Here is a 20530-nt window from a genome sequence, read left to right as displayed (position 1 = left end):
TCACGCACGCTCTCACACTGTTTCATATAGGGAAAGTATAGGGGAGAAGTGAGACAGGGAGAACAGTGAGACATTTTTTAGTAGAAGGTAAATTTTGATGTTGAGATGTTGGTAACAGTGGAGTTGTATGTTGCATGAGTAAAGTAACAGTATTTTCATATTCGATTTGATATTAGTTACAAAGGTGAGTGATGAAAAAATAATTCGTAATTATTCACTCTAGAAGTAAAATTTTGGATTGTGTTTAATGAAGGTTATATTGGATACACAAATGAGATATAAATATGAATGTTTGTTACCTAATACAATGGTATTTGAGATTATGTTTGGCAAAGTTTCGTCTTTCCTGTTTTAATTTTGAATTGATGGCGTCATTTTAAAATTATCTATGTGTAAAGGGAACAGTGAGACATGTCATTGAAGAGTACACTGAGACGTCTCACTGTCCCCATGTACCAATGATTTACCAGTAACTAACATTAAAAATGAACATACTAGTAACCAATTTATGAACTGTAGCTTAAAATAATGGATACATTACATTTTAATGGTTTCTTAAATAATTATTCACAAAATTTAAGAAAATGTTAAAAAATTAAAAAATAATAAAGAATTACATTAAATTCTTATAATTATAAGCTTTGTTGTCACCAAAAATTCATTTCAATTTTTCGAAAAAGTTTCAAATGTCATGGAAAATTCATTTTTCCAAATGTTCCAGATGTTTCAATGGTTTCGAAGTCAGACATCAAAATGATTCTAAATAAGCCTACAGAACATAAAGAGACAGCAAGTTTTTGTTTTCTTTTGAAATAAATGTAAATCATTTCAATGTCCGTTAATAGACACTGTGATGTCTCACTGTACCCTCCTGAATGGGAACAGTGAGACATTTGCATTTTTTTTTGACAAACATGCATTGTATATTATGTCCTTTATCTATTAACATATTTGTTTATGTATTATTATAATCCATGTTTTAATGTATATTTCTATTGCACTTGATTTTAAAAAATACTTGAATTATCACTTGCATACATGTCTCAATATTTTGTGTCTCACTGTACCCACTACTCCCCTACTTATGTTGTAGAAAATCAATTCGGCAGGTTTTCTGGATAGGTATGAGAATTTTCAGAAATATCAAAATTGTCATAAGAAATAATTCGTCACTGAAAAGATTGGACTCCAGACAGTTCCAACTTCAGAAATTTTACGACCTTTCCTCTGGACTACTTCGGTGTCTTCAGCCTCCTATTGAACGGCTTCACGGATCCCGCGAATCAGAGAACCGCAGCGTTGCCTAGTAAAGAAGTATCGCTATCAAGGGGGACATTGGCGTAGGGCATTTATTTGGGGAGGGGGGGCAGATGAGAAATAACATGTTACCATTGCCTGTAATTTTCACATTTTTTGAACCCAGGACCTTGAAATTTTAAATATTAGTTTAAAACAGGATTTTCTTTACCTTCAATTTTATTTTCAGAATTTTATGAATAATACTTACTTACTAGCTTTTAAGGAACCCGGAGGTTCATTGCCGCCCTCACATAAGTCCTCCATTAGTCCCTATCCTGAGCAAGATTAATCCATTCTCTATCATCATACCCCACCTCCCTCAAATCCAATTTAATATTATCTTCCCATCTACGTCTCGGCCTCCCTAAAGGTCTTTTTCCCTCCGGCCTCCCAACTAACACTCTATATGTATTTCTGGATTCGTCCATACGTGCTACATGCCCTGCCCATTTCAAATGTTCCTAATTATGTCAGGTGAAGAATACAATGCGTGTAGTTCTGTGTTGTGTAACTTTCTCCATTCTCCTGTAACTTCATCCCTCTTAGCCCCAAATATTTTCCTAAGCACCTTATTCTCACCTTATTCTCAACCTTAACCTATGTTCCTCTCTCAAAGTGAAAGTCCAAGTTTCACAACCATAAGGAACAACCGGTAATATAACTGTTTTATAAATTCTTCCAGATTTTTTGACAGCAGACTGGATGATAAAAACTTCTCAACCGAATAATAACAGGCATTTCCCATATTTATTCTGTGTTTAATTTCCTCCCGAGTATCATTTATATTTGTTACTGTTGCTCCAAGATATTTGAACTTCTCCACCTCCTCAAAAGATCAATTCCAAATTTTTATATTTCCATTTCGTACAATATTCTCGTCACGAGACATAATCATATACTTTGTCTTTTCGGGATGTACTTCCAAACCTATCTCTTTCCTTGCTTCCAGTAAAATTCCCGTGTGTTCCCTAATCGTTTGTGGATTTTCTCCTATCATGTTCACGTTATCCGCATAGACAAGCATTAAAAAATTAAAAAATGATATAGACTATTTCTAAAAATTTGCTAAACCAATAAACTTAAAACTTTGCACATGTGTTAGGCCTACAAATACCTGAAGTAACATTTATCTGCAGCAAATATGTTATTTAGGCTTGATATTGTTTTTAAAAAATATTAGGTGTCAAACTTTTTTTTAAATTTTTCTAAGTTTTGTAATGTATAAAACTCACAAATATTAACAAATCAAAATTTTGTTGCAGGGAATTATAAATACCATAGTTTTAACCTTGTGTGCAAAATTTCATGTTTTTACTCCCAATGGTTGCAGAGAAAAAGGTACATAAGCATTGAAAAATGTATGTTAAGGAAAACGACGTTTAAAGTTATAGTACTACAGACGTGGACAAATTATTTACAAAATTGACGATTTTTATGATAATTCTGTTTACAAAATTTTATATTTCAATTTAGACTACAGTTGACAATTTTGCATATTTCTATCATTAAAATAGACAGAAATATGCAAAAATGTCAACTGTAGTTTAAAATGAAGAGTTAAATTTTGTAAAAACATATAATAAAAATCTTCAATTTTGTTAATAATTTGTAAATTAGCAAAAATTTCAACTATAGTCTAAATTGAAGAGTGAAATTTTGTAAAACTATAAAATAAAAATCTTCAGTTTTGCTAATAATTTGGAAATATCCCAAACGTCAACTGTATTCCAAATTGAAGAATCGAATTTTGTAAAAATATATAATAAAAACCTTCAGTTTTGCTAATAATTTGGAAATATCCCAAACGTCAACTGTATTCCAAATTGAAGAATCGAATTTTGTAAAAATATATAATAAAAACCTTCAGTTTTGCTAATAATTTGGAAATATCCCAAACGTCAACTGTATTCCAAATTGAAGAATCGAATTTTGTAAAAATATATAATAAAAACCTTCAGTTTTGCTAATAATTTGGAAATATCCAAAATGTCAACTGTATTCCAAATTGAAGAATCGAATTTTGTAAAAATATATAATAAAAACCTTCAGTTTTGCTAATAATTTGGAAATATCCCAAACGTCAACTATATTCCAAATTGAAGAATCGAATTTTGTAAAAATATATAATAAAAACCTTCAGTTTTGCTAATAATTTGGAAATATCCCAAACGTCAACTGTATTCCAAATTGAAGAATCGAATTTTGTAAAAATATATAATAAAAACCTTCAGTTTTGCTAATAATTTGGAAATATCCCAAACGTCAACTGTATTCCAAATTGAAGAATCGAATTTTGTAAAAATATATAGGCCTGATAAAAACCTTCAGTTTTGCTAATAATTTGTAAATATGCAAAAATATCAAATGTAGTCCAAATTGAAGAGTTAAATTTTATAAAAATATACAATACAAATCTTCAATTTTGCTAATAATTTGGAAATACGCAAAAATGTCAACTGTAGTCTAAATTGAAGAATCATATTTTCTAAAAATATATAATAAAAATCTTCAATTTTGCTAATAATTTGTCCACGTCTGTATTTATCTGCTATCTCACCTCATACACTGCACTCCATTTTCTCCATATTCATGAGGAAGTAGTAAGCCACAGCCTTCCTAGCACTGGTCAGATAGTTTGCCTGTCTAAATTCCAAGAAAATTTCTATAACACGGAAACTCCAAAATGACTACTGAAAGGGGGAGTGGCACATTGCGCCGGGCTGTGGTATTTAAATTTTGAAGACTACTTAGGTCCTTCAGACAAGCAAAATGTTTCAGCATTTGATACAGAAAAGTATGCACTATTTATTAAAGCAATACAAAAAATTTCCATTTCCATTTCTGTTACAATTTCGCGTCTGTTTACCCTTAATTAGTGAAATTCAGTAGCTTGCAAGATATAAAGAGAATGAATTTCTAAGTATACCTGAAAAAAAAAAAAAAACAATTTTAGGTCAAACCGTTCCCTCGGTAAAATTTATTACAAAGATACGGCTTACAACGGAGTAAAATAAACAATAAATTATTCTGCTCCCGTGGTTGTGTGAATAACGTTAAGGGACACTGGAGTTTTGAAACTTTTAAAGTTTTTGACTAATTTCTTTCAAATTCGGCGAGTATTAAATTTCATCAAGTTTTTTAGTAGGTTATTTTACGACGCTTTATCAACATCTCAGGTTATTTAGCGTCTGAATGAGATGAAGGTGATAATGCCGGTGAAATGAGTCCGGGGTCCAGCACCGAAAGTTATCTAGCATTTACTCATATTGAGTTGAGGGAAAACCCCGGAAAAAACCTCAACCAGGTAACTTGCCCCGACCGGGAATCGAACCCGGGTCACCTGGTTTCGCGGCCAGACGCACTAACCGTTACTCCACAGCAACCTTCATCAAGTTTCATTCATTAGTTCCTTACATACTAATTTTCACATATTTTAATGATATTAAATTATGCGTAAATTCAAAACATCTCTGACGGCTTCAGAATTGTTTTTGCTTTCAAAAATCTTTTGTAAAGGACTTACTTTTCATGATAAAGAAAACTCCAAATGGATTTTTTAAATCTGAGAGCTGATTCATGAGATAAAAGTTTTCTTACAAATCATAATTTTTGCTTGATAATTTTTTTTTTTTTTTTTTTTAAGTTTTAGAAGTTAAAAATTCATATCATGAAAAGTTTCCAGTGAAGAGCTGATTCCATGCGCAGCTTTGTGTATTGCAATATGCTGAGTTTCTTGGAAAGTTTCATATAAATCGGAGCAAATGGAAGCCGCTAGGAACTTTATTATTGGCCAGAAACGTAGTTTTGAGTAAACGCAATTTTTAGTGGGTGTGGCATTTTAAAAATGGTCGCCAAATCTTTAAAAGTAGCAGGCGGAAGCTAAATATAGGACGAAATGTTGAACAAATGTATAAGATAATTATTTATGTAAAAAACATAGGCCTATTCATTTTTACCATTTTGACCAATAATGCAGTTCTAGTGTCCCTTAATTTCTCTTAAGTTAATTGGTCCCGCGCCGTGGCGTCGTGGTCTAAGGCATCCCGCCTAGGACTCGCGTTACGGAATGCGCGCTGGTCCGAGTCCTCGTGGGGGAAGAAATTTTCTCATGAAATTTCGGTCAGTGTATAGGACCGGTGCCCACCCAGCATCGTGATGAATTTTGGCAGCTACGATAGGTAGCGAAATCCTGTTGCGAATACGGCTTGGGGGGATCATCGTGCTAACCACACGATACCTCCATTCTGGTTGGATGATCGTCCACCTCTGCTTCGGCATGTGGACGTGAGGCCAGCAGCCGGCTGGTCGGTCTAGGCCCTTCACGGGCTGTAGCGCCACGGATTATTTTTTATGTTTGCTAATTGAGTCATGTCTACATTTGAATGGGATGGAATTTTCAAATGTTCTCTAGAGTTTTATAAAATAATAAACGAAGAAAATCCTCCATCAAAGAAGTCATGTGAAGTAGTGAAGTGTTACCTAGCACAAACGTTACTCGGGAGATAAAGATAGTCTGGAATTCTAGATTATAGTGCGTATAAAGGACTCCCATGTAAAGATGGACAGAAGAAATTGGCGAGATCCAAAGTATGATGAGTTTCCAGGAATTGTTGTAACGCTGGAGGCTTCTGGAGGTTATTATGCATAACGCGCCACAACCATGTCAGTGTTTACAGTTGAAACTGTGAACGAAATTATTGACTATTATGATGAATACATGATTCGTAATTCGGCACGTTGTCAACAAAGCCACAGTTACAAAACTGTTTTATAACCCAATTGCGGCACGCAATGATGCAACCTGTGCGTAGAGACTTCAAATTAAACACCTTGCTACACAAGAATATTTCCTAAAATTATGAATAATAGTACAAATGTATCTCTGAGGTTCTGGCTGATATGTACAATAGTAAAAGAAAAACCGGACCGACCCTTGTAGCTGATTTCAGAGCCTTCTTCACTCCAGAGCACAATGCACTGGTAACTAAGATTTCGTGGTTCGAATCCTGCCTGGAAAGGAAACTTTTTTTTGTTCCTTATTCAAATTTATTCCCAATACATTTCGATAACTGGTAAAATTCATGTTCTGGGAATAATAAGTTAATTAAGTAGTAAAATATCGCTGCAATCGAAAAGTATTGGGAATAAATTTGAATAAGGAACAAAAAAAAAGTTTCCTTCCTAGGCAGGATTCGAACCACGAAAGTCTTAGTCACCAGTCTATCGTGCTCTGGAGTGAACAAGGCTCTGAAATCAGCTACAAGGGTCGGTCCGTTTTTTTTTTGCCACTACTGTATATCTATCCAGAAATGCATATAGAGTGCAGGGGCGTATTTTGCGGACTACCCGGGCTACCGGCGGTAGCCCAAGGAAATTACAAAAGAAAAAGTTTATAATATAACATAATGTAATAATTTTGTATTATTAGTTTTACCATAGTAATTAAAATTAAAGTAATTGTTAGATATATTTTGTGTAATAATAGGGTCAGCGGTAGCCCAAACCCTTTAACCAGTATACGCCACTGATAGAGTGTTAGTTGGGAGGCCGGAGGGAAAAAGACCTTTAGGGAGGCCGAGACGTAGGTGGGAAAATAATATTAAAATGGATTTGAGGGAGGTGGGATATGATGATAGAGACTGGATTGATCTTGCTAGGATAGGGACCAATGGCGGGCTTATGTGAGGGCGGCAATGAATCTCCGGGTTCCTTAAAAGCCAGTAAGTAAGTAAGTAAGTAAGTAAGTAAGTAAGTAAGTACTGTATATTATCAGGCAGTACATCTCACTTGACGATGAGTCAGAGGAAGAACAATTGTTTGTATGCATCTGAAGTCTGACTAGTGTAATATGTACTGTAGCTAGTCGGCGATGTATGTATGTAATGGAGGGGGAAAGGAACTAGTCAACCGATCCCATTATCTCCTAGCTTAGTTGCCTCATGAGTGATGCTTTATTAGTCTCACTTAAGAGGTTGCAACCGTCTTCGGACTGTTGACTAAACATATCTGTATGTACAATTAATGCAAGGAGTAATTTATACGTTACGTATGTGTAAAAAATTCAGTTAACTCTGTATTAATCTATAGCTGACCAGTATTTTTACCCAATATACAACCCTATATGGGCGTCTAAATCACGTCTCTAGTTAATATAATTCTATAAGGACATTTAAATTATGACTCCAGTTAATATATTATTACAACCATATCATGTTTTTTTATTTAATATAACTCTATTTGGACAACTAAATCACGATTCTAGTTAATATAACCACAATCTAGTAGGTATATACAGTCGCGAAGCTCAATTAGTAGTAAATATGCAAACATTAGATAGTTGCTCAACATTAGGATCGCTAATATCGCCTCATTACAGGCAATGCAAAATAGTACCGTCACAGTCTATTGTTTCTAGCACCCTCAAAACTCAAGCTTCGTGACTGTATATAGTAGACTGTGATATAACCGTATTTGGACATTTAAATCATAACTCCAGTTATTATATCTGCAGTGCTTGGGAGAAGTGCCACAAGTCAGTTTCCGCAAAACTTTTTTGGTAATTTATTGACAACTTACGGAACATCTGCTCGCTTGGAAAAAAATACATAAGTATTCTTCCCATTACAATAATTCATACGTAAAAAAATCAAATCGACATAAACCAGTGTAAGTTGTCAATAAATTATCAAAAAAGGTTTGTGAAAACTGACTTATGCCACTTTTCCTAAGCACTGCAGATATTATAACTAGGGGAGAGTCGGGTAGTATCGGACAGTGAGTTTCTTTCATCTACCATACGATGATAGTACCTGATTGACTTGGTTACGTTTCTGTGATGTCGCATAGAGAAACGTAACTATGTCATTCAGGTACTACCATACGGTGGTAGATGAAAGAAACGCACTGTCCGATACTACCCGATGTCCGATAGTACCCGACTCTCCCCTATATTTTGACATATATATCATGTTTATGCTTAATATAAGCTATTTAGACATTTAAAATTGATGGATATGCAGCAAGAGACATGACTATAAATAAGTCTAAACTGGATTTTTTTTTATTTTCCATACTCTACATCAACAGTTGTCAATTGTTTCTTACTCATATGAGCATTGAAAGAATACCTGCTGTGATAACCGAACACAAATCTCAAGAAAGAATATAATTATGTCAGACGCCCATACAAAAGATGGAACCAAAGTAAAATATGAAACGGGGTAGTCATACTGCCTAATGCCTAAAGTGCAAAAGAAGAAGAAAAATTGAGTGATACTATTAAATTCCTATGGCCCAAACTCAGAAAAAAAAAACAACTGAAGTCTGTCCAGCTAAAGAATAACCGATGTAAACACATGCACGTATTCTTGAGATATTTGAATTGACTCTTGTTGCCGTGTGAACACGTCTATTTCTGTCCTATGGTTTATATCACTTTATTCTTATGTTGGATAGAGCACAGTATAGAATACTCTTCATTCAAGTGGATAATATTTTAATGATAAAATTATCTGTGAATATAGATCTTAAAAGGGAAAAGGAAAACACAAGCAATCCCATTTGTCTCTTCAGTGAAAAGGCAACACTGCACTTAATTTACGATGCTTCCTTTAATTGGCCCACCGTGGCAGGTGTCCCCCTTACCTCGCTGAACCATCAAGAGGGTTGGCTCATAATTTGTAACGAATAAAGGAGCTTCTTCTTATCTTAGAATCTAACGGAAGTCCTCAAATGAGGAATTTTTTTTCGAATATTTTTGGTAATTTCCGCGATTGAATAGATTCTAACGTTGCAAGAATTAATGTACAAGACACAGAATATTTCCTTCACCATAAAGTTCTTAGTTATAACATCCAACTCTCCCAGGAAATCTTTGTCGGTACAGTTAATCTCGTTTGGGTTCATAATAAGTTATAATATGTTCTGCTTAATATAAATCTAACTCTCCTATGAGCAAAACTCGTGTTGGGGGGGACAAATGAGCATAGAATACGAAAAACGAAGGTAGTATTAAACTTAAAATGAAAATAACCCAAGTACTATATTTAGAAAGAATGCATAAGGGTACGTACTCATTGGAGCAACGATAAACGATAAAATAAATGACTTAGCGATGCTTTGGTATTATCAAAGAATCAAGTGTTCATATCGGAACAACGAGGACGCGGGAAGCGAACATTTTGACTTATCAGTAGAAGATATATAGGAAATATCAGCTGCTAGGTTCAAGGTTAATATAACTTAAATGCGTACAAAATTGAACTCGTTTCTCATCCTAAAACTAATATAAATTCATTGTGTTGTGATTGGTGCTTGTGATCACATAACGTATCACGAATAAAATATACACAACTGATCAATTTGCCAATATCTATGACAATTAATTTAATATGCCGAAATAATAATAAATCGATTAATATTCGGATATATTGATAATATTGCAGATTAATATAATCTTAATCAGAGATCGTATGAACGACAAGAGCGAAGAAAATGGATTTTTTTTCGTCGCTTTTATCGTGCATCTTCGCTTTTATCGTTACTCCAATATGCACACCTCAATAACAATGCATGCTTCAATTCTCCCTGATATAGCATCGCTGCTTCTTTTATCGTGTATCTTCGCTTTTATCGTTACTCCAATATGCACACCTCAATAACAAAGCATGCTTCATTTCTCCCTGATATAGCATCGCTGCTTCTTTTATCGTTTATCGTCGCTCCAACGTGTACGTACCCTTAGTTAGAAGTCAGATTGGAAAATTTTGTAGGTTAACTTAATAACAGAATAGAGTAAACAGAGAATCGAATGAATTAAATTGAGGTAACGGTATCACAAATTCGCAAGGTGCTTTTTTAAAATATACAGCATATTAAATACAATATATTTATTTCGGAATATGTATGATAAGAACTTTCTTGTGTTAAATATTATTAACATACCTTGTTGACATGTTTCGACCGATTTTCGGTCATCTTCGGAACCAATATATACAGACGTGGACAGATTATTAGCAAAATTGAAGATTTTTATTATATATTTCTACAAAATATGATTCTTCAATTCAGACTGCAGTTGACATTTTTGCGTATTTCCAAATTATTAGCAAAACTGAAGATTTGTATTGTATATTTTTAGAAAATTTGACTCTTCAATTTGGACTACATTTGATATTTCTGCATATTTACAAATTATTAGCAAAACTGAAGATTTTTACTCTTCAATTTGGACTACAGTTCACATTTTGTATATTTCCAAATAATTAGCAAAACTGAAGATTTTTATTTTATATTTTGACAAAATTTGACTCTTCAATTTAGGCTGCAGTTGACATTTTTGCATATTTACCAATTTTTAGCAAACTTAAAGATTTTTATTATATATTCTTACAAAAATTGGCTCTTCAATTTAAACTACAGTTGACATTTTTGCATTTCTCTGTCTACTATAATGATAGAAATATGAAAAATTGTCAACTGTAGTGTAAATTGAAAAGTCAAATTTTGTAAACAGAATTATCATAAAAATCGTCAATTTTGTTAATAATTTGTCCACGTCTGTAATATATAAGATGACCGAAAATAGGTCGAAACATGTTAACAAGGTACGTTAATAATATTTAACACAAGAAAGTTATTATCATACATATTCCGAAGCGATACAGTGTTAAAAGTTGTGTAATCAAGAAGTATAATATATTTATGCTAATTTAAATTACGTGTTGTAAATAACTCCAATTGCTAATTCGGATTTATACATTATAATTTTGAATACGGATACCGATACTTCAAAATCATGTGATTATAAATGTTTAGTCCATAAATCTGTATTTTTTTTTTGTCAGCAGTTGTGTCGCTTTTTGCCTTTTAAAATAAAATATATTTATTTATACTTGTAGAAGTAATTTAATAATTTTCATTTTAAAATTGGTTAGTTCCGATATATGGAAAAAGTAAACAAACCTTCGCCTGTTCCGCCCAATACTCTGCTATAAGTTAACCTGTATCTCTCCGACTGGGACCTGAACTTCGAAGCCAGGCGATGACCCTTTAATGATATATTTTAACTAGTATATTCTATTCCTCATTTGCTTTACTAATGTAGTAATATGTGCATTCCATGTTAGCTTCTCATTTAAAGCCAGTTCAAGATATGACTGATTCAGCTTGTAGTACATTCTCGTCACATAATTTAATTGTGTAAGCATCAGTATTTCTTCTGTAGAAAATTGACATGTTTTTGTTTAAATTAAATATAATTGAAATGAATAGTTATTTAGACTGGGAAGTTTTGAAATGAAAGCCCTGCATGCTGCTTTGGGCCACAGAGGTGTAGTGGGCATAGCCCGTCTCTTCCCAGAATCGACCGACTCGTCCCGACGTAATTTTCGATGCGTTGATGCAATAGTTCAACTCGTCCCCATCTAATTCTCGGAGTGTTAATCCTATAGCCCAACTCGTTTCGGGTGTGTAAGAGGTGAAACCAGGTAAAGACAAAATATTTCCTCCCACTTTGTGCAGAGTTGGGACTGCAGGTTGGTGTGGTTAAAAATTTTGTCTTTCATGAGTAAAATAATGTCCATTTTATAAAAAGAAATGCTATCAAATAATGAAAATGCTTAAAAATAAATGTAAGTCATATGCTTAAAAGTAAACAAGGTCTCATTTAACTGTAATTATACGAAATTATCCGTACAAATTGCAGGCATGAATATTCCCCATTCTTATACTTGAGCTGATACTTTTCTGATAAATCCCACTTTTTGCGGTTATGAAGTGGAGTTTAAAAGGATCGTTTATGTTGTTACACTTAACATATGTATCTGATTGTAAATAAGTAGAGCTGTTATAAACGTGGCTGTGGAAGGTGTGAAGAGTAGAAAGCATTGGCAAGGTGTGAGTGAAAGGATTCGCAAGAATTTGTAGTTTTGGTCAGTGCAGCAGAAGAATCAGCCCATAATGTTGGTGGGAATGAAGAAAACGGAAACAAGTCTTCGTCAAATACTCTTCAAATTTCGCCAGTCATTGACCATTCGGTGCGAGTGACAGCATATCGAAGACGAAACTTTCTTAAGGCTCCGATGGATCTAAGTACAAGACCAAAGCACCACCTCAGCCATACCACTATCTCATTTCTTTCTTTATAGTCATTTGACATACCAAGATTCTGAATTTTTGTGTATTTGAGTAGTCGATGCATAAGAATTGGAAATACAGGGTGATTCACGAGGAAAGGTAAAAAAATTAGTACACGATATCTTAGGCCATTTTGAGTGAAAAAGTTCATATGAACATAGGTCCGTTTTCGAACGATGTAATAATAATAATAATAATAATAATAATAATAATAATAATAATAATAATAATAATAATAATAATAATAATAATAATAATGTTTTATTTTCGCTGGCAGAGTTAAGGCCATAAGGCCTTCTCTTCCACTAAACCAGCCTTAATTAATACAATACATAAATTTAAATTACAAATATTTTCATTACACTCACTTAAAAGGTTCTCCAGCAATAATCTTCACTACACATTTATTTAAATTTAGATAAATCTATAAGGTAAAGTAGTAACTTAATTTATGAGCTAATTTAATTCAAGGAATTATAATTAATTTAATATTTGAGATAGCTAGTAAAATGATGAAAATTAATTTAATATAAGCTTACTAGGACTATGTTACAGGGAGAATATATATATTTCTATTTCTATAATGAGAATATTAATGTAATTGCCATTAGAGGTTTTGTAGATCTATTTAGAGAAATTAAAGATAATAATAATAAGAATGGACAGATGTTAGTTTCATTATAAGTAACAAATATTAATCAGCAATTCATCTGTTAAGTAAGAATTTATGTAATTTTGACCTAAATGAAGTTATTGTCCAACAACCCCTTATATCACTCGGAAGCGAGTTCCAATTTCTAGCAACTGAAACTGTATAGGATGAAGAATATAAAGATGTCTTGTGGTAGGGTATAATGAGTAAATTGTTATGATGAGATCTTGTACTTAGCTGATGATATGCGGATAAATTTTGAAAACGAGAAGCCGATGTAGGAGCTAGATGCATTTTTTTGGTAAAATGTCTCGCCCCAGTGTGAATCAGACATCATATGCTGCTGACGTGAGATGTTAGACAAGGTCACGGATCGTAATGAATGACGTAACATTGGAATCTGCATTGTGAGCCATATCTCCGTAACCGTTCGAAAACTGACCCATATTCATATAAACGTTTTGACTCAGAATGACTTCAGAATTCACAGCTCAATTTTTTACCTTTCCTCGTGAATCACCCTGTATATTTAAGCCGGGGACGAGACGGGTTCCTGGATTAATGGAACACATTTCAGCCGGGGACGAGATGGGTTGTTTATTTACAGACCGGGGACGAGAGGCGCTTCGCCGAGTGTAGTAAAACGTCACGGAATTAGACTGGGACCGAAACTGACCAGGCAATCTGATAGTTATCGGCTGATGACGGCCAATTCTTCAACTAGATCCCGTAATAACTGTCCGTCGCATTGCAGAGCTCTCAACGGCAGAGACATAATTCTGCTGCAGGCAAACGGTAGCCTGCAGACCAAAATGAATCGAGATATTTTCATTCCCCATTCCCCTTCTCACACAGAAATGCCTGAACTTTGTTCCCTCCTGTGTGTTGCACATTTCTCCAGCATAACCCCAAAGAAAACGTTGTGTGTGTAAACGCTTTTACTCGACGACAGTACACGAGAGGGTCGCTATTCTTGCTTCCGCCCGCCGGCCTTGCGTCTGCATCCGGTCAGCCCTTGTTCCGTTTATAGGGGGCAGCAAGGCGGAACGGACAACGAACAGACTTCAATTAGCACAAGGACTGACAACATCTTCCTCTGCTCCTCTATTGTTATTGTTATTGTTATTATTATTATTATTATTATTATTATTATTATTATTATTATTATTATTATTATTATTATTACTTACGTGTTCGATCCCAGATGGTGACAGGATTTTTTCTCGTTGCCAAACTTTCAGAACGGCCCCGAGGTTCACTCAGCCTCCTATAAAATTGAGTACCGGGTCTTTCCCGGGGGCATCCTGCCTAAGGTTTTTCCGTGGTTTTCCTAAGGCGCTAAGACAAATGTCGGGATGAGCCCTATAAGAAATGGGCCACGGACCTGCACTCATATCCCCATGAATCTCCCTAATTAACTCTAAATTAATTAACAATTACATCTCTCCCCCCTCTTCGCAATTGAGCCATCATATAGCCAAATGGCTGGTCTCGAAATTGAGACGATTCAACAAGGCTCATGACAACAATCACCTCCTACATAATAGCCAAATTGGCTAGTCTCTTATATGAGACAACTCATCCTGCCTAAGGTATTCCGTGGTTTTCCTCAGGCGTAAGACAAATGTCGGGATGAGCCCTATAAGAAATGGGCCACGGACCTGCACTCATATCCCCATGAATCTCCCTAATTAACTCTAAATTAATTAATAATTACATCTCTCCCCCCTCTTCGCAATTGAGCCATCATATAGCCAAATGGCTGGTCTCGGAATTGAGACAAATCAACAAGGCTCATGACAACAATCACCTCCTACATAATAGCCAAATTGGCTAGTCTCTTATATGAGACAACTCATCCTGCCTAAGGTATTCCGTGGTTTTCCTCAGGCGTAAGACAAATGTCGGGATGAGCTCTATAAGAAATGGGCCACGGACCTATATGCCCTTCCCCATATATATTCCCCTTTATTATAAACGACGTATGCCCTAGTTCAGAACATATATAAATTGTCTATTAAATATACGAGGTCACTCAATTAGTCGCAATTTGAAAGGACAGGGACCTCTCAAATTGCAGATTTAGATTTCACGGCGCTTCTTCCGACGCCCTTCACATGCTTTGTCATCGAACAACAGATGACAGCGTCTTGCCATCCTAACGGCAATCACCAGCCATCTCCTCCTCGCCCCGTTCCGTGATCACTTGATCAAATCTCAGTCCCCCTCGCGTATGTGGTACCTAAGAGGTTACGTCCAATTTCGGCTTCCCCTTCAAAATTTTCTAGAGTTCCTTCAGTGGAGCAGCGTAACCCGGAGTGAGACTAGTGGCCAACAGGCTTGGAGCTCACATATTTAGTTTTGTACAGCCCCCAACCCCTTGCAAGGACGCGTTTTGCGTACCTTTTAAAATTTTTCCTCCCAATTCTCTTTCGATTTTTCGATTTTTCGATTTCCCGGGGGTAAAATGCGGTCAGAGTGTGGTGCTGACCACACCACCTCATTCTAGTGCCGAGGTCATGGAAAGCATGGGGCTCTACCTCCATGCCCCCCCCAAGTGCCTTCATGGCATGTTACGGGGATACCTTTTACCTCTATTATTACTTATGTACATAACATTTCATCTTCGTGACGGTTTGCTACACATAACTACAGCTACGGTCACATTGACAAGATGCTATCTTCCTATGTTGTTAGAGTGTCGGATTCTTTTTTTGCTGGATGTAGATTAGGGCGGAGTGAATCTATACATGAATCTGTTTTCTCAATGTAATAGTTACAAAAATCTGTAGTTTCACTTAACTTAAGAATGTGAAAAATATGATAGATTTATTGATATTAGTTCACAAAAGTACAAACTTCATCATCATCATCATATTCCAGGCACGAAATTAGGCCATTGTTGGCCTGTTTCGGTTCCAGCTATACAGGATCCTATAGACGTTTCTGTGGACGTCCAGGTCGTCGTCGTTCTTGAGGGTGGTATTTTAGCATTTCTTGGGGTGAACGGCCAACTTCCATACGAGAAATGTGTTCAAGCCATCTGTTTCTGTATTCTGTAATTTTTTCTTCTAATGGCTGCATGTTGAGTTCCTGCAGTATACGGTAACCCTCGTTCCTCTTGTGGTCCAGAAGTGTGTATACCTTATTTTATTTCATGGAGTGCAGTTTCATAGAAAAGACTTTGCCGACAGACCTTCTACTGCCCACTACTAATTGGTTGTCATAAATAAATGTCTTCCTTACTGTGACGGAAATCTTGTCTTCTCCTGTTAGTAACCAATCACAACCTTCGTTCAGAAGAATTGACAGGCTCCCGTCAAATCCACGTGGAGGCAGAGTTGTCGCATCTTTTACGAAGTCCAAGAATCCCATCAGTTTCACTGCATAATTTCGAAGGTCACCAGGATTGTGGCAACTGTGCACTGTTGGGACGAGGGGACAGGATGGAATTGTCAGAGTAATTTGTGTAGGAAGTCATAAATCTGTAAGTGGGTGTTCAAAGGAGCCACCGAACTGCACTCCTTGAAATAAAATAAGGTATATCCTGCAGTTCGTCGCAGATATTTCATTTCAACTGCTCTTAATCTGCTGATATCTCTTTGTTTCAGAACCCAAATTTCGCTTCCATAGAGGAGAGTTGGTAGTGCAAGGGTTTTACATAGTTTTATTCTGGAATGTTTCTGTACTAAACTTGGTTTTAGGGTATGGTTTAGCAGTCCTAATATTAAGCACAAACTTAAAAAAAAAGATCTATGTACAAAAGTAGTTATACAATAATAAATATGCAATTTCCTAAACTAATTAATTTATCGCAAATCTCAATGATTTATTGGTTCAAACTTGCACTTACGTCTGGTTTTAGTGCATGTTTAAACCAATCGTGATAACCATTAAGAGTTTAAAACTTATTTATCTGTTCCTTTTCACAATTTACTGCCACAAATATTTTTAAATCAATTCTTCTTTTTTTTTTTTACTTTAAACATCTAAATTTAATGTGGGAAATTTGGAGTTTCTATATTTAATTCTTGAGGTGTCCCAAGGGCTTTGAAGTTTCTTAAAATTATAGATATATATTTTTTTGCCTCTTTGTATGTTATTGTTCTATTATTTTGTTTTTCATTACATAGCTAATGAATTTCTTTTTCATTACATAGGTAATGAATTGCTGTAAAATCACATATTTAAACGTTATTTGGAAGAATCTTAATTGGGGTTGCAGTATACAGTATTTTTGAGAGGATCCAATGGGACGAAATATATAGTATTTTACATAAAATTGAATTTGAGCCTATTTATTTTTTTTTAGTTGGCACGTGTTCATAATATGTGCGTCCGTTTCGTCTGCAATATTCGCCGGGCTGATCACGTAACACCATCCCTCGAAATGTTGTCCTGGCTCCGTCTAGAAGATCGTAGAAAAATCCACTGTCTTTCCCTTCTCTTTCACATATTGCATTTCTCCACTCCTGTCTATCTTGCGTCTCGTTTTCAAAATTTATCCACCCATCATAACCTAGACACACGATCACAACACTCCTCAATATTATCCATTCCCTCCCACCGAACATCCTCATATTCAACTTCTTTCACTGTGGCTGTTCTTCGGCTTTGGAATTCCCTACCGAGTAATGTCAGGGACTGTCAGACATCAAACCAATTTAAGAATAGACTAACGAAATATTTTTCTAACAATTCTTGTTAACAATAATAGCTGTTTCAGGTTTCTCAATGTTTAATGGTTATATATATATATATATATATATATATATATATATATATATCACAATAAATATTTAAATTTTCTCATTATTATTATTATTATTATTATCATTATTATTATTATTATTATTATTATTATTATTATTATTATTATTTCTTACCAATGTTTATTATTGCCATCCTAACATTACTTATCCAACTTTCATTATTTACTTTCATGTTGTTTTATGGTCTAGATATTAATGTAATAACTATGTAACCAATTATTGTATTCTATTAGAATTAGAGTCTGGCTGGGCGGAAGAGAAGGCCTACTGGCCTTAGCTCTGCCAGATTAAATAAATAAATTATTATTATTAATGATTATTCTTGTTTTCTTTTTCATTTCTTTCTGAATGGTAACAACTCAACAGGTCCAATTATCATTTTTATTTCTGTTCTTTGCTCTAGTAAAACATTCTTTCTTGTTTTGGAACACGGAGGCCTTTATCACAATTAGGCCTACAGTATTAAACTTCTTTGCATTTGCAACTGCATTTATCAAATAGTTTGTTTGCTTCTTCTTTGAATTTTGCAATGTTGTTCATTTTAGTTGTCGTCTTACAAGGCTTCATTAAGTTCGTGTATTGATCATGGTAAGCACGAATCAGTTGTAATATTCTGTATGACTGACTTTCGGGATTTATGCCTTTGCCTGGATTTCCTTAGTTTTAAGAGTAAAAGGTCTCCCTACACCAACGCGAAATATTCGCAGCGCTGGCGGAAACCAAAATTTCGCGTATGCAGCGGAATATCACGTCGTAGCTCCTATGATAGTCAATCAATCGCACTGTTATTTTATGATTGGCAGGTCAATGTCTGAGGAAAGCATAGAACAAATTTTGATTTCGTTTCAAACATTCATATTTTATATACTTTAGTTTATGTCTACAGAAAACATTAGGCATTTAACCTAAAATCCGAGGTTTACTGATTACGCAGAATTATGGAAGAAGAAACTGGAGTACCAAAAGGAGGACATAAATCTATTGAACTTCAGCCCGGAATGTCGATACCCTATCCTTTCGAGTAACGGTGCACCCTGTTCGGATTTATTTCTTACTACTGCAATCGTTAAGTGACGATTTAGAGCAAGTCGACATTTTCTGCTAATTTGCCATTCAGATGGAGTACTGTTACCGTCCGGGCTGTCCGCGGCTCTCGGGTTGACGAACTTTTAACACTGAGTACCAAGGATATCACTTGGCGCATCGGGGATAGCGAGTGTGTCCTTATATCAGACTCACTTCACAGTCATGTCGAGGACAAGGTCTGACTCATTGGTTGCCGGAAGCGACGCCCTCTGCTACTCTCATTTCATTATATTCTAAATCCAACGCCCACGAATTCCTAGGCTTCAGTTCGATTCCCGGTATTGAGCGGAAAGGTAGACATTATTGAAGGATGGAGGATTTTCTAGTTCTTCTGTTCCCTCAACAATACAAAGTCATTCTACCAACGTTCTACAGCAGTGATGTCAAAGCAAGCGCATTTTTCTGACCTTGGCATCGTGCGCGGGCATCAAGCGCTAAGTATGGAAGGAGGAAGGATTATGTATATGAAAAGCAGCCTGTTGGATTAAGAAAACAGTGGTGCACAAATTTCAAACGGAACGTGAAATTTTGTGTCGTTATTTTTATATGGCTTCTTTCTGTTTGATATTATCTATATTACCTGTAAAATAACAGTACTAACACAAATTTCTTATATTGCTGTTGTGTTTTAAACGTTAATAACATAACAAAGAATTAAGAAGGAATATTCACATAAATTCCATAGTAGTACAACTATATTGTACTAAGTGAATGAAACATATCATTCATAAAGAAAGTGATATCCCAAAGAAAGAGATTGAGTATGACATGATAAGTTGGAATTAATATTTATGGTATCTTTAGCCTTGTAAAAGTAATCAATAAACTAATCAAAACAATATTACAGTACAAAGCAAAGTTACCTAGGTATATGTTCCAACTGTAACTAATATTACATAACAAAACCTTTATCGCATTATGCTTTTAAGGTGATATTGGTGCGCAACTTCCTATCATCAGAATATTACATTATTTTCTCTAAATCTGCTGAAGGAATAGAGCTGACGTTTTTGCAACACATTTCACATATTATCCTTGTTTATGATGTAACAGTAGTTTCTTTATTAATTCATTTCCTTACAAACATTTTCCATGCGAATATTTTAAAAATTTTCAATACGTATCTTCAGTAATACATATTTACGATATATTAGATTTACGAAAACATTGTTTCAGTACCTGTAAGGCTACTAAATAAACATTATCTGAAAATTTCACCTTTCTGTAAAAAGTTGAGAAAATACTGCTTTTGAATAAAAAGGAAACTCGTGAAAAATGAGCATTAAAATTGAAACTTAAATTCTTATAATGCACTTATACTTCTCAGGCAAATCTAAAAATTACCATGGATACAGTTTTAATAAGTTCTCATCCCTTTATCTATTGAATCAGTGCTGGCCATCCCTGTACAGTATATAGCTCGACCAAGCGGTATATACTACCTCTCTCGCCTGTCTCTTTCCTTTCCGATGTAAAGCGCTCAGGCTCTCCTGAGCTCTAAAGCGCGCGCTTGCCATATAGGCATCAGTTGATATGACTGCTCTATACACTTTGACAGTTAAGTTTAAATTAAAAGTATTTCGAG

General features: G+C 34.9%; 1 protein-coding gene across 1 annotated transcript in view; it reads left to right on the top strand.

Moving 5' to 3' along the window:
* Phlpp (PH domain leucine-rich repeat protein phosphatase) overlaps positions 1-20530 on the top strand; it is a 142985-nt gene that overhangs the window by 13775 nt on the left and 108680 nt on the right. The window lies entirely within an intron of this gene.

Source organism: Periplaneta americana, chromosome 12 (assembly GCF_040183065.1).
Source record: "Periplaneta americana isolate PAMFEO1 chromosome 12, P.americana_PAMFEO1_priV1, whole genome shotgun sequence".
In the NCBI taxonomy this organism is placed as follows: domain Eukaryota; kingdom Metazoa; phylum Arthropoda; class Insecta; order Blattodea; family Blattidae; genus Periplaneta; species Periplaneta americana.
The sequence above is the reverse complement of the archived record's forward strand: the minus strand, read 5'-3'. Positions and strand labels throughout refer to the sequence as shown.